Below are 12,344 nucleotides of genomic sequence, written 5' to 3'. Positions count from 1 at the left end.
CAATGCATCTCATGGACGATGCAAAACTATGGTAGTGCTCGAAGGTGAATGGTATAAAAAATGGGTCATGCACCATAAACTCATGGGAAGATCGTTGATGGAATCGATGCAATCAACGCTCCCCTGGATGGGTTGCCAATCAAAGACCTAACATTTGATATTGACTCTTTTGAAGAAAGAGCCACACAATCGAACAGCTCGAAACGTCGCGGTAGCCCTGAGAACTCTAACACACACAGAGAAGGACGTGTCGAAGAGTTACTCAATAAGCATNAGAACTCTAACACACACAGGGAAGGACGTGTCGAAGAGTTACTCAATAAGCAAAAGATCGTGCTAAAACTCTTCAGTGATCTGACAAAAGACTTCAGGAGATCTACACCAAAAATCCATTGTCGTCTAGCGGTCAGGATATCTGGCTTTCACCCAGGAGACTCAAGTTTAATTCTGGGCAATGGAATAGAGTTATGTTATAGTTATTTTGTTCAATTCAAATGGTTAATGCGATAATCCAGTCGTTTTCGAGGTCTCTCTTGTTGAACGACGTCATGGTTGAGATGAGCACTCGAGTGAGTTTGACAAGTTGGGCTGTAGAGAACCACACCTCAAGCCAAGTTCATGTGGGCTTAACAAACTTAAAATCCAAGAACATAACCCCTTAAATGGAATTCGGGATGCTAAGGAATTAAAAAGCTTTATTTTTTACGTAGAACAATACTTGAAGGTTACTGGAACTTGCTCATAGGACCTAAGAGTTACGTTGGTCGCAATGCATCTCATGGACGATGCAAAACTATGGTGGCGCTCGAAGGTGAATGGTATAAAAAATGGGTCATGCACCATAAACTCATGGCGCTCGAAGGTGAATGGAATCGATGCAATCGACTCTCCTCTGGATGAGTTGCCAATCAAAGGTTTGATGTTTGATGTTGACCCTTTTGAAGAAAGAGCCACACGATCGAACAGCTCGAAACGTCGCGGTAATTCTGAGAACTCTATCACACACATGAAAGGACGTGTCGAAGAGTTAGACATTACCCAAAACATCATAGTAAAACTCTTGAGCAATTAGACAAAAGACTTTAGGACAACTACACAAAAAATTCATTGTTGTCCAACGGTTTGGATATTTGGCTTTCACCTAGGAGATTCTGGTTTGATTCTCTGAAATTGAATATTATTTTCTTATTTCTTTTTATTTTATAGTTTCATCTTTTGTCACCAATTATATTTAAACTTTACCTCATTTTGAGAGGCACTTTAATGGTCAAGTTCAATAGTATCGTAGATTAAAGACTTTTATGAACATCGTACCTATGTTAGTGTTATGTTATAGATATTTGTTTCAATTTCAACAAGTGGGGTTGAGGTGATTCAAATGGTTAATGCGATAATCCGGCTATTTTCGAGGTCTCTCTTGTTGAACGCCATCATGGTTGAGATGAGCACCCGAGTGAGTTTGACAAGGAGACTCGAATTTAAACTTTACCTACGTTTGAGAGGCACTATAATGGTCAAGTTCAATGGTATTTTAGATTAAAAAGACTTTTATGAACTTTGTACCTTTGTTAGTGTTACTTTGTACCTTTGTTTGTGTTACTTTGTACCTTTGTTTGTGTTATGTTATAGACATTTGGTCAAGTTCATGAAGTGGGGTTGAGGTGATTCAAATGGTTAACATCACCTTATTTGATTCAAATTGTTAATGTGATAATCCAGTTGAATAGTTACAGGTTATTTCCAAGGTCTTTCTTATTGAACGCTAACAGGATTGAAATGATTGAGATGAGCACCTGATTGAGTTTGACAAAATTGAAATAAAATCAAATAAAATCACTAAAAAAAATTGATAAAATTGAAAAAAATTGAAAAAAAAAACTAGCCTTATGACACTTCCTTCAACTAGAAGGGCGGTAAATCAAGGATTCCTTCGCCCAAGACCCATGATCCAACTCCCAACATGGAAATGATAAGCTATAGAATCATTCCAAGAACCTCAATGGATGGGTTACAAACTCACATTACCAATCTCGACAACTGGACGTGTCATCGGCGTTAGAAGAACGACCGCATCAGAGCAAGTCATGGGGATAGAAGATCCCGTTGAAGGATGATAGACCAATCGTAATCTTCAGCCCAACAAGCCAAGCTTTTGTAGAAGCAAGAACCCTTGTTCTAAATTGAGTCAAAGCTACAATTAGATAATGAGATCGAACATTGAAAAACAAGATTTGGAACCTTATTCTAAATTGAGTCATTTCACAATCGAACTTGATCAAGGCTTGATTGAATGACTAAGATGCAATCTACCACAAGAATTGCATGAAACTTAGAAATGACAAAGATATGCTCAGATTTCTATGAGGGGGATCGTCTCAACTTGAGAGATCAATTTCATTGATCACAAATATGCTTTTACATAATAATTTGTGGGTATTTATAGTCTCCCAACAAAGAAGTTAGTGTTCGTGATTTAATCTCGATCCCTTTAAATCTCCACAGAAAACGAAGTCAATTTGAGCATTACAAACTTTATGAAATTAAAATAATAAATAAAGTTTTCTAACCACTCATGAAATGATGCTTGCAACTTCATCCACTACTTCAACCGTGCAAATATTTACTTTTGAATCTCCAAATGGCCTTGACTCAACCGAATCAGCTTGTAACACATGAAATGATGGTTGAACCTAGCCTATCCAATTTTGTAGATGAAGTATGAATGCTTGTTGAATCTTCTTGGCCTTGGGTTGTGTAATAGGTCCAGTTGGAACACCGTGATTCTTATCATCATCCCCTTCTTCAAAAGGATTCGTCCTCGAATCAGAAAAATCATCACCTACATCAAAAGGACTCAACTAAGCAACATTGAAAGTAGAATGTACACCGTGATTCTTATCATCATCCCTCTCTTCAGGATTCGTCCTCGAATCAGAAAAATCATCACCTACGGGAACATCAATTTTATTGTTCCATGCAAATATCTTACAGAGCATTTATAGTCAGNCCTTCTTCAAAAGGATTCGTCCTCGAATCAGAAAAATCATCACTGACGGGAACATCAATTTTATTGTTCCATGCAAATATCTTACAGAGCATTTATAGTCAGATAAAGAATTCTTATAGAGCATTTATAGTGAAATAAAGAATTAGGAATCCACCCTATCTTTAGATCTACAGACCCACTCCCACTTCGGCTATCCACGCTAACATTAAAATAAAAATTCATGAGTAAAATTATTTACGCTAATTCATTGAAATTTTAAACTACAGACCCACTCCCACTCCCAATTCAGCTATTCACACTAACATTAAAATGAAAATTCTGAAATTCTAAAAAGAAATAATCACTAAATTTAGATTTCACTATTTATTGAGATTTTAAAAAGAATAGTCACTAATTTTAGATTGAATAGTAGAGATTTTAAAAAGAATAGTCACTAAAATTTAGATTTCACTAATTGAGATTTTAAAAAGAATAGTCACTAATTTTAGATTGAATAGTACGATTATTTATTGAGATTTTAAAAAGAATAGTCACTAATTTTAGATTGAGATTTTAAAAAGAATAGTCACTAATTTTAGATTGAGAGATTGAGATTTTAAAAAGAATAGTCACTAAGATTTTAAAAAGAATAGTCACTAATTTTAGATTGAATAGTACGATTATTTATTGAGATTTTAAAAAGAATAGTCACTAATTTTAGATTGAGATTTTAAAAAGAATAGTCACTAATTTTAGATTGAGATTTTAAAAAGAATAGTCACTAATTTTAGATTGAGATTTTAAAAAGAATAGTCACTAATTTTAGATTGAGATTTTAAAAAGAATAGTCACTAATTTTAGATTGAGATTTTAAAAAGAATAGTCACTAATTTTAGATTGAGATTTTAAAAAGAATAGTCACTAATTTTAGATTGAGATTTTAAAAAGAATAGTCACTAATTTTAGATTGAGATTTTAAAAAGAATAGTCACTAATTTTAGATTGAAATTTTAAAAAGAATAGTCACTAATTTTAGATTGAGATTTTAAAAAGAATAGTCACTAATTTTAGATTGAATAGTACGATTATTTATTGAGATTTTAAAAAGAATAACCGTTATACAACTTAGTTAACTTGAATCATTGTGGGATGAACTAATTTTAGATTGAATAGTACGATTATTTATTGAGATTTTAAAAAGAATAACTGTTATACAACTTAGTTAACTTGAATCATTGTGGAAGAATAACGGTTATACAACTTAGTTAACTTGAATCATTGTGTGAATCATTGTGGAAGAATAACGGTTATACAACTTAGTTAACTTGAATCATTGTGGGATGAACACAACTTAGTTAACTTGAATCATTGTGGGATGAACGTGGATCAAACACGTGACCTTACAACTTAGTTAACTTGAATCATTGTGGAAGAATAACGGTTATACAACTTAGTTAACTTGAATCATTGTGTGAATCATTGTGGAAGAATAACGGTTATACAACTTAGTTAACTTGAATCATTGTGGGATGAACACAACTTAGTTAACTTGAATCATTGTGGGATGAACGTGGATCAAACACGTGACCTTACAACTTAGTTAACTTGAATCATTGTGGAAGAATAACGGTTATACAACTTAGTTAACTTGAATCATTGTGTGAATCATTGTGGAAGAATAACGGTTATACAACTTAGTTAACTTGAATCATTGTGGGATGAACACAACTTAGTTAACTTGAATCATTGTGGGATGAACGTGGATCAAACACGTGACCTTCCAATATTCAATCTAATGCATCTAATGCATCTAATGCTCTCCCAACTAAGCCATCCCAGATAACATAAAAAATGAGCCATCCCAGATAACATAAAAAATGAGCCATCCCAGATAACATAAAAAATGAATAATGGTCAACCTATGCCAGTTGAATCGAACACGTGACCTTCAAATCTTCAATCTGACGCTCTCCCAACTGAGCTAAACCCGCAATCATTAGAAATAAAAATTCATGAGTAAAGATATTTTTGCTGATTCATTGAGATTTTAAAAAGAAATAATGACTAATTTTTTATTGAATAGTCAGGTTATGCAAATAGAAACAAGTGCGGTGAACGTAGAGATCGAACACGGGACATTCAAATCTTAAATCTGACGCTCTCCAAACTAAGCTATCCCCGCTAACATTAAAAATGAAAGTTTTTAAGTAAAGGTATTTTCGCTAATTAATTGAAATTTTAGAAAGAAATGATCACTAATTTTAGATTGAATAGTCAAATTGTGCAACGTGAACCATGTGTGGTGAACGTGGATCGAACACGAGACCTTCAAATCTTCAATCTAACGCTCTCTCAACTGAACTATCCACACTAATGTTAAAAATGAAAATTCATCAGTAAAGGTATTTTCGCTACTTCATTGAAATTTTAAATAGAAATAATCACTAATTTTTAATAAGATATTCAAGTTATCCAACTTGTATAAGGTGCGGTGAACTAGAACACGTTAGGTATTTCCGATAATTCATTGAGATTTCAGAAAGGAACAATGACTAATTTTAGATTGAATAGTCGGGTTATGCAACTAGAATCAGTTGCGGTGAACGTGGAGATCAAACACGACCTTCAAATCTTCAGCCTGACGCTCTCCCAACAGAGCTATCCCCGCTAATATTAAAAATGAAAATTCATAAGTAAAGGTATTTCTGCTAATTCATTATGTTTAAAAAAGAAATAATCACTAATTTTAGATTGAATAAGCAAGTTATGTTTTTAGATTGTATAGTCAGGTAATAAACTTGTATTAGGTGCGTTGAACGTGGATAAAACACGTGTGACCTTCAAATCTTCAGTCTAACAATCTCCCAACTGAGCTACTCTTGCTAACATTAAAAATGAATATTCATCAGTAAAGGTATTGGGTACACTTCTGGAAATTCAACAAAAGGCAATAGTATTAGACCGAGATGCAAGATTTAAATCTCGCTTCTGTAAAATTCAACAAAAGGCATTGGGTACGCAGTTATAGTATGACATTCCACTCATAAATAGATGGTCAAACAGAAATGCTCAAGCAAATATTGGAAGACATGTTGAGGGTATATGTGATGGATTTTGCAGGAAGCTGGGATAAGTACCTACCCCTTATGAAATTCGCTTATAATAATACTTGCCAAGCCACCATACAAATGGTCACATACGAGGTTCTTTATGGACGAAGATTTCGATCCCCTATCTTTTCGGAAGAAGGGGGGCAAACGACAACTATTGGGCCAGAGCTGGTGCAAATTACCAACGCCGCAGTCCAGAAGATTAAAGCTAGGATACAGACCGCACAAAGCCGAGAGAAAAGCTATGCAGACCTAAGGCGCAAGGACATGGAATTGTAGGTAGGGAATCATATATTCCTAAAGGTAGCACCCCATGAGAGGGGTGCTCAGGTAGGGTAAAAAGGGGAAGCTAAGCCCTAGGTTTATCCGTCCCTTTGAGATATTAGAAAGGATTGGATCTGTGGCCTAGAGAATCGGGCAATGCCCAAACTTGTCTGCAGTACATAATATCTTTCATGTATCCATACTACGGAAGTATACCCTAGATCGTTCGCACGTACTGGCTCATGAAACTCTCTTCTTGAGAGATGACCTAACATATAAAGAAGACCCGATTCAAATAATAGACAAGAAAGTCAAATGATTGAGAAACAAGGAAATCTCTCTCGTTAAGGTCCTATGGAAGAATCATAGAGTAGAAGAATCCACTTGGAAAACAAAAGGCAAATAAGAACCTTGTACCCTAACCTATTTTAGAATAAGCACTTTCGATGACCGAAAGTTTTCAAAGGAGAGGAGAATTTGCAACACTCAAGGTCTCCAATAAGAGACAGTGTATAATCCCTACTAGGTTGTATCTAGAAGCAAAGAACAAGTAAAATTGAAAAAACATTAAGAAAATGGTACTTTTTCTAATTTTTATAAACTTCCCGAATCATTAAATTTTTTATAGAATAAGAATTACAAGGTGCTTAAAAAAGGAAGGCTCTGATCGGAGAAGACTTTTCTGGCAGAAGATTCAGAAAAATAAAGAATGAAATTATAGAAATTCTAGACGTTTCAATGGTAGTGGAAAATCCGTCTATAAATTATGAATTAGGGTAGACTATTAGGGGCAAGAAGCAAGCTTAATCGAGTACCCAATCGAGAGATACAAGTTTTTTGTTTTGGGGTATCGTGTTCATGGGTTTACCTCGAATTCGAGAACTATAGTCCACTATTCATTTCCAAACTTGTTCCTGCACCTTCTAAATAAGTTTACCCATAAGTTTGGTGAAGGAAAGAGGTCCTCAAAGTGCTAGTAGGTTTTCACACGAATTAGTCCACGTTAGGTTACCCTCTAATGTTTTCCTAAGCAAAAACCTCAACTCCTAAAGCCTAACCGATGACATTATGTATAAACCTAGGTTCATCAATAATCCATGTACCAAGTACCGAGAACTATGTGAATAACATGCTAAATAAGTTGCTAGGATCCATACCCATAGGTAACCATTATCTGCATTACGATGTGTACTAAAAGGCCCCTATTCCTCTTTAGGTAGGATGTCCGGCAATATGTATCATGAGCTGGATGTTATGATAGGCCTACCTTTCCCATCAGCTAAACGAGATGTCCTGCACAACGATTTACCAGTAGGATTACATGATTATGACGACACCACTCATGTGTTCATGGGGAGAAAATTGAAGGTTATTTTAGGGGAAGGTTTTCAAGATCAGTATATGATACATAACACGATGACCTCTAAGTTCTAAGATCCTGAAAACATAACAAGAAGTAATATCCTAGCTTAAGGTCGCGATTAAAAACCTTCTAGTAGGCTACTTACTAAGTTTTACTCACTCCATGTTTATCATTTTTTTTCAAGTAACTAAGAGTTGGTCGTGGATGAGTGGACTTTGGAGTGTGGGCTATGGACTAACTTCTATTTTTAATCTAGTATTTTTTGTTCTTCTTTTGAGTCTGCTTCTTATTTTGTGTTTGTAACGAATATGTATATGTAACACCCCAAAAATGAAGGAAATTAGCTCCCATAAGAATAAGTCACTCATGAAAGACCCAAAGGATAGAAAGGAAAAAAACTTAAAGGATTAAGTAAGAACAAAGGACTTAGTCAAGTCACTCGTGTACCCTAACAAGTGATTTCAAGGAGTTAAAGGCCTTTTGAAAAGGATTGGAGAGGAAAAAGTAAATGAAAAGGGCAAAAAAGTCATTTTATCAATTATCAAGAATCTTTCCGGATTTGTAATTCCTTATCTAGAAGGAATCTCAAGATTCAAAATAAGCGAAAAATGATCAAAAAGCGATGAGGAATTTGTAGAAAAATTATGGATTTTTCGAGAAAAATAATAATAAAATATTCAAAAAGTGGCAAATTACCAAAATACCCCTAGAAGAATGGATAACTACAGAAATGCCACTCTAATTAGAATCAGAGAATCTACCGTGACCATCCGAGCAAAATCCTTCGAACTCAAATTTCAACCGTCGGATCTCCTCCAAAATTTGATATGATCTAGAACGAACACGCACGGATCATCACATCCAACGACTAGTATTCAAAGCCAAGATCGGTAAGGATATGATTGGAGTTGATATCTCTGAAAAATTATCCAGAAAGTTCGATCTCTAAATAACGAAGATTCTGGAGCTCCCAATGTCGGTTTAAGCTCCTCCTATAAAATCTGAAGTAGGAGCAACAATACGGAATAAGAATCGAGAAAGGTCGATCCCCCAATCAAAGGCAATAAGCGTTTAGATTCTGGGTCTCCTACTCTCAGATTTCTTCCAAATTCGAGAGCAATCCTCCACCATTTCTCTACAAACTTATTCCTACCGTTTCTCAACAAGATTACCCACAAGTTCTATGAAGGAATAGAGTGCTGAAAGTGCCTAGAAACCATTCCCCCAATTCAATCAGCCATTGAAGAACTTCAAGAAAAACTTGAAAATCCAATCCGAGGATACATGATGATTCGTCGAGCAAGAATGATTCCAATCAGTTTCTGCACCTCCAAGGAATGCTTCCATAGAAGACCACGAAGAAAAATAACCTCGAGAGCGTGCCAAATTGAAGGAAATAGGTTTCGAAATTAAATTGGGGATAAGAGTCAAAATTCCTATCTACGATCTCTTTTCCTTCCATTAAGGATTCCTCTAGCTTCAGAGGAAGAAGTTGAGTAAACTTGATGAAGGAATCGAGAGCTGAAACGTCGTAGAATAAGCTACCCACGTGATCGAAAATCTGGCGTTTCGAGTGAGTTGCATACCGAGAACGATTTCTGGAAATTAAGGTCCTACACTCAAAGACGTTCCTCCAAACCAATTCCTTTAGCCTGAAGATAGGATATGGAAGAGGTTCAATGAAGAAATAGGGCCTTGAAACCCCTAGAATCGGCTACCCAATAAGAAATCCTTTGTTTTATCTCCAGCGATAAATCAGATTTTGGATGAACTTTGGTAGCGAATATCTTAGGCTACGATCCACGAGAAGTTATCAAATAAATCCCTCGCCCTTTCTTGTAACATCCATCTTTAAGTTTCACGAAGAAATCGAGGAGAGAAACGCTGTAATGTGGCTGTATAGGCCGAGTTTCAGATGGCGGCAACGCGAAAAATGCGCATCTTCTTCCTATTCAGAGGAAGAAAACGATGATACGGCCAGTTCAACTGAACTGTCCAAGTCAACTCAAAATTTGACCTTTTCTCGAGTTTTCTCAGTAGATCTTATTTTATGAAATGTTGTATGAATCCTTATCCCGAGAGGTTATATAAGGTAATGAAGTTTGGGAGTTATTAGAAAACTGTAGTTAGCGAAACCAAGATATGGGAGAAAATGCTCATCACGATCCATATAACTTTACCTCCTAGGATAACTAAAGTGGTATCCGTGAAATAATAGATTCCCCAGATGTACCCTTGGTCTCTAATAGATACTACGTGAACAATATCATGCTGGGCTATTCCTAAGAACTTATAAGTTCCAAGCTTGACCCAAGACGTTATGCATAAACCTAGGATCACCAAGAATCCAAGAAAACACCTAGGTTAATGCAAACATCATGCTTAACAAGTTGCTAGGATCCATGCCTGAAGTAACCATTATCTCACTTCACGAAGTGTACCGCGAGGCCCCTATTTCTCTTTAGGTGGGATGCTATGGTATATGTACCATGAGTAGGATTTCATGATGAACTTATTATCTCCCTCACCTAAATGAGATTCCCTGCACCACGATTTGCTAGCAGGATGCCACGATTATGACAACGCCACCTATGCACTCATGGGGAGAAAATTAAGAGTTACTTCGGAAGAGTTTTCATGGTTAAAATACGATGCATGACATGACAACCTCTAAGGTTTAGTTCCTAAAAACGAAACAAGAAGTCATATCCTAGCTCAAGGCTTAGACATGCTCCAAATTACCAACTATTTTCTGTAAGGTCTATTTTATATGACATGAGAATAAATTCAATTCAAGTTGGTTGGAGCAAGTTCGGAACCTAAAACTCATGCTAGTTATTATGGGTTCAAATGATTACGGAGGTCATGTTCATGAAGCCTTGGAAGGCATTGGAAGGCATGAAGCGGAGCAACTTCGAAATAACTCAAGAAAGTTACACCTTATGCCTCAAGAAAATTTGTGTTTTCGCATCGAATGCTAGGTAACACCCTTTTGTTTTAAAATGTCTTGTGTTGTCGTTCCTTATTCTGTGTTTTCGCATCAAGGTCATTTCATAAAGGTCCTACTAGGAGTTGAATCTAGGTCGTTGGATTCAAAGTCCAAAGTGCTAACCACTACACCATAGAATCCCTTATAAAAATTTATTTTGGAATGGTTTTCCTATTTTATGCAGATTCCACAAGAAGAGAGATCCTATCACGAGTCAAACTCAAGTTATTGGATTCAAAGTTCTAGAGTTGTTTTATCTAACTCGTTGTGATCTTGAGCACCTTTAGAGTGGTTGCAGAAGTATCCCTCCAATGTTGATTGAAGCTCTTGGAGAACATGTAATTTTATATATTTTTTATAGTTAATTTATATATTGTTGTATATTAAAAACAAATTGAAATAATACTTTACATCCCAGTCTTTCTTTCTTCCGTGCAAAACTTAACATGAAAACTATATTATTTCAATATTCACTCGAGAAACAAGGGGTGAAAACTATATTATTTCAAACCCTCCATTATTGCTTCTCCTTTGTGTGAAAATGCTTCCTATTTAAGGAACTTTTCTGTATAAAAGATGTAAAGATGACATCAAAATTTATACTTATTTATGGCCGAGCACAACACAATGAGGGTAGCATTTTTTTATTTTTCTACTATATTAGAACCTTTGGTTTATTGGCTTTACAAGAAGGAGACATGAAGTTTTCTATGTTTGAAATAAATTTGGTTGATTGTTTTTTGGTTAGCATTGGTTCCATCCAAACTTATTTATTTCTCTTAAATGTTTGAGTTTACAATTTATATGTTTTCATTTTTCTACTTTGCCTGCACCTAGAAATGAAGCAAAATTAGTCTGAGGGTTTTAGGCAGATTGTTATAATTCTAATTTTTAACTAAAAAAAAAAATTAGTCTCGTTGTCACGCTTAAAGCAATGACCCTATAGGTATAATCGACATATTATCCTTCCACCAATAGGAGCTAAAAGCAACATTACTATGTAAAACTAGTTTCATGTCATTTATTCAACCATAAGGGTGTTAGCATGCATTTGGAAATGAACCCATATTTAAAAAATTTAGATAAAATAGAAAAGAATTGTTATCTGAAAGACAATGATACTATGTGAAACTAGCCTCAAGATACTTCCTTAACTCTTTGGGGCGGTAAACCAACTGTTCCTTCACCCAAGACCCATGGCCCAACTTCCAACATGGAAGGGATAATCTAGAGAATCATTCCAAGAACCCTAACGGATGGGTTACAAACTCACATTATCATGCTCGACACTATCAGTTGACAAGGTCGAAGCTCTTTTATCTAATTATTTTGCTAGATAGTTTTCGGAAAAAAAATAAAACAGCAATAATATAATAATTAATAATTTTTTTTTAATCGTTCGTTGCACAATAAAAAAAGAAGTCTTTTTTCNTTTCGGATTGGAAGACTACCTGAAATTACGAATATATATAGGATTTTTTAATTTACCGATTTTTAAAATGTTAAATTATGTGAAATTAGTGGCAAAGAAGAATATTTTAGAGAGCTCTTCTCTTTTCTTTAAGATTTTGATATTTAAGAAAGGAGAAAATGAATAAAAATAGGAGACATTTTATAGATTTAGGAGGAGTA

The 12,344-nt window shown here is 35.2% G+C and overlaps 1 non-coding gene across 1 annotated transcript; it reads right to left on the bottom strand.

Annotated features, from left to right (window-relative positions):
• Positions 1-10,780: 10,780 nt before the first annotated feature.
• Positions 10,781-10,852, bottom strand: TRNAQ-UUG. The gene has a single exon. It is a non-coding gene; the product is annotated as a tRNA-Gln (tRNA).
• Positions 10,853-12,344: the final 1,492 nt, after the last annotated feature.

This window comes from Cucurbita pepo, chromosome LG01, assembly GCF_002806865.2.
Source record: "Cucurbita pepo subsp. pepo cultivar mu-cu-16 chromosome LG01, ASM280686v2, whole genome shotgun sequence".
NCBI classification, from domain to species: domain Eukaryota; kingdom Viridiplantae; phylum Streptophyta; class Magnoliopsida; order Cucurbitales; family Cucurbitaceae; genus Cucurbita; species Cucurbita pepo.
Note: the sequence above shows the minus strand (reverse complement) of the source record. Positions and strands in the feature narration are given on the sequence as shown.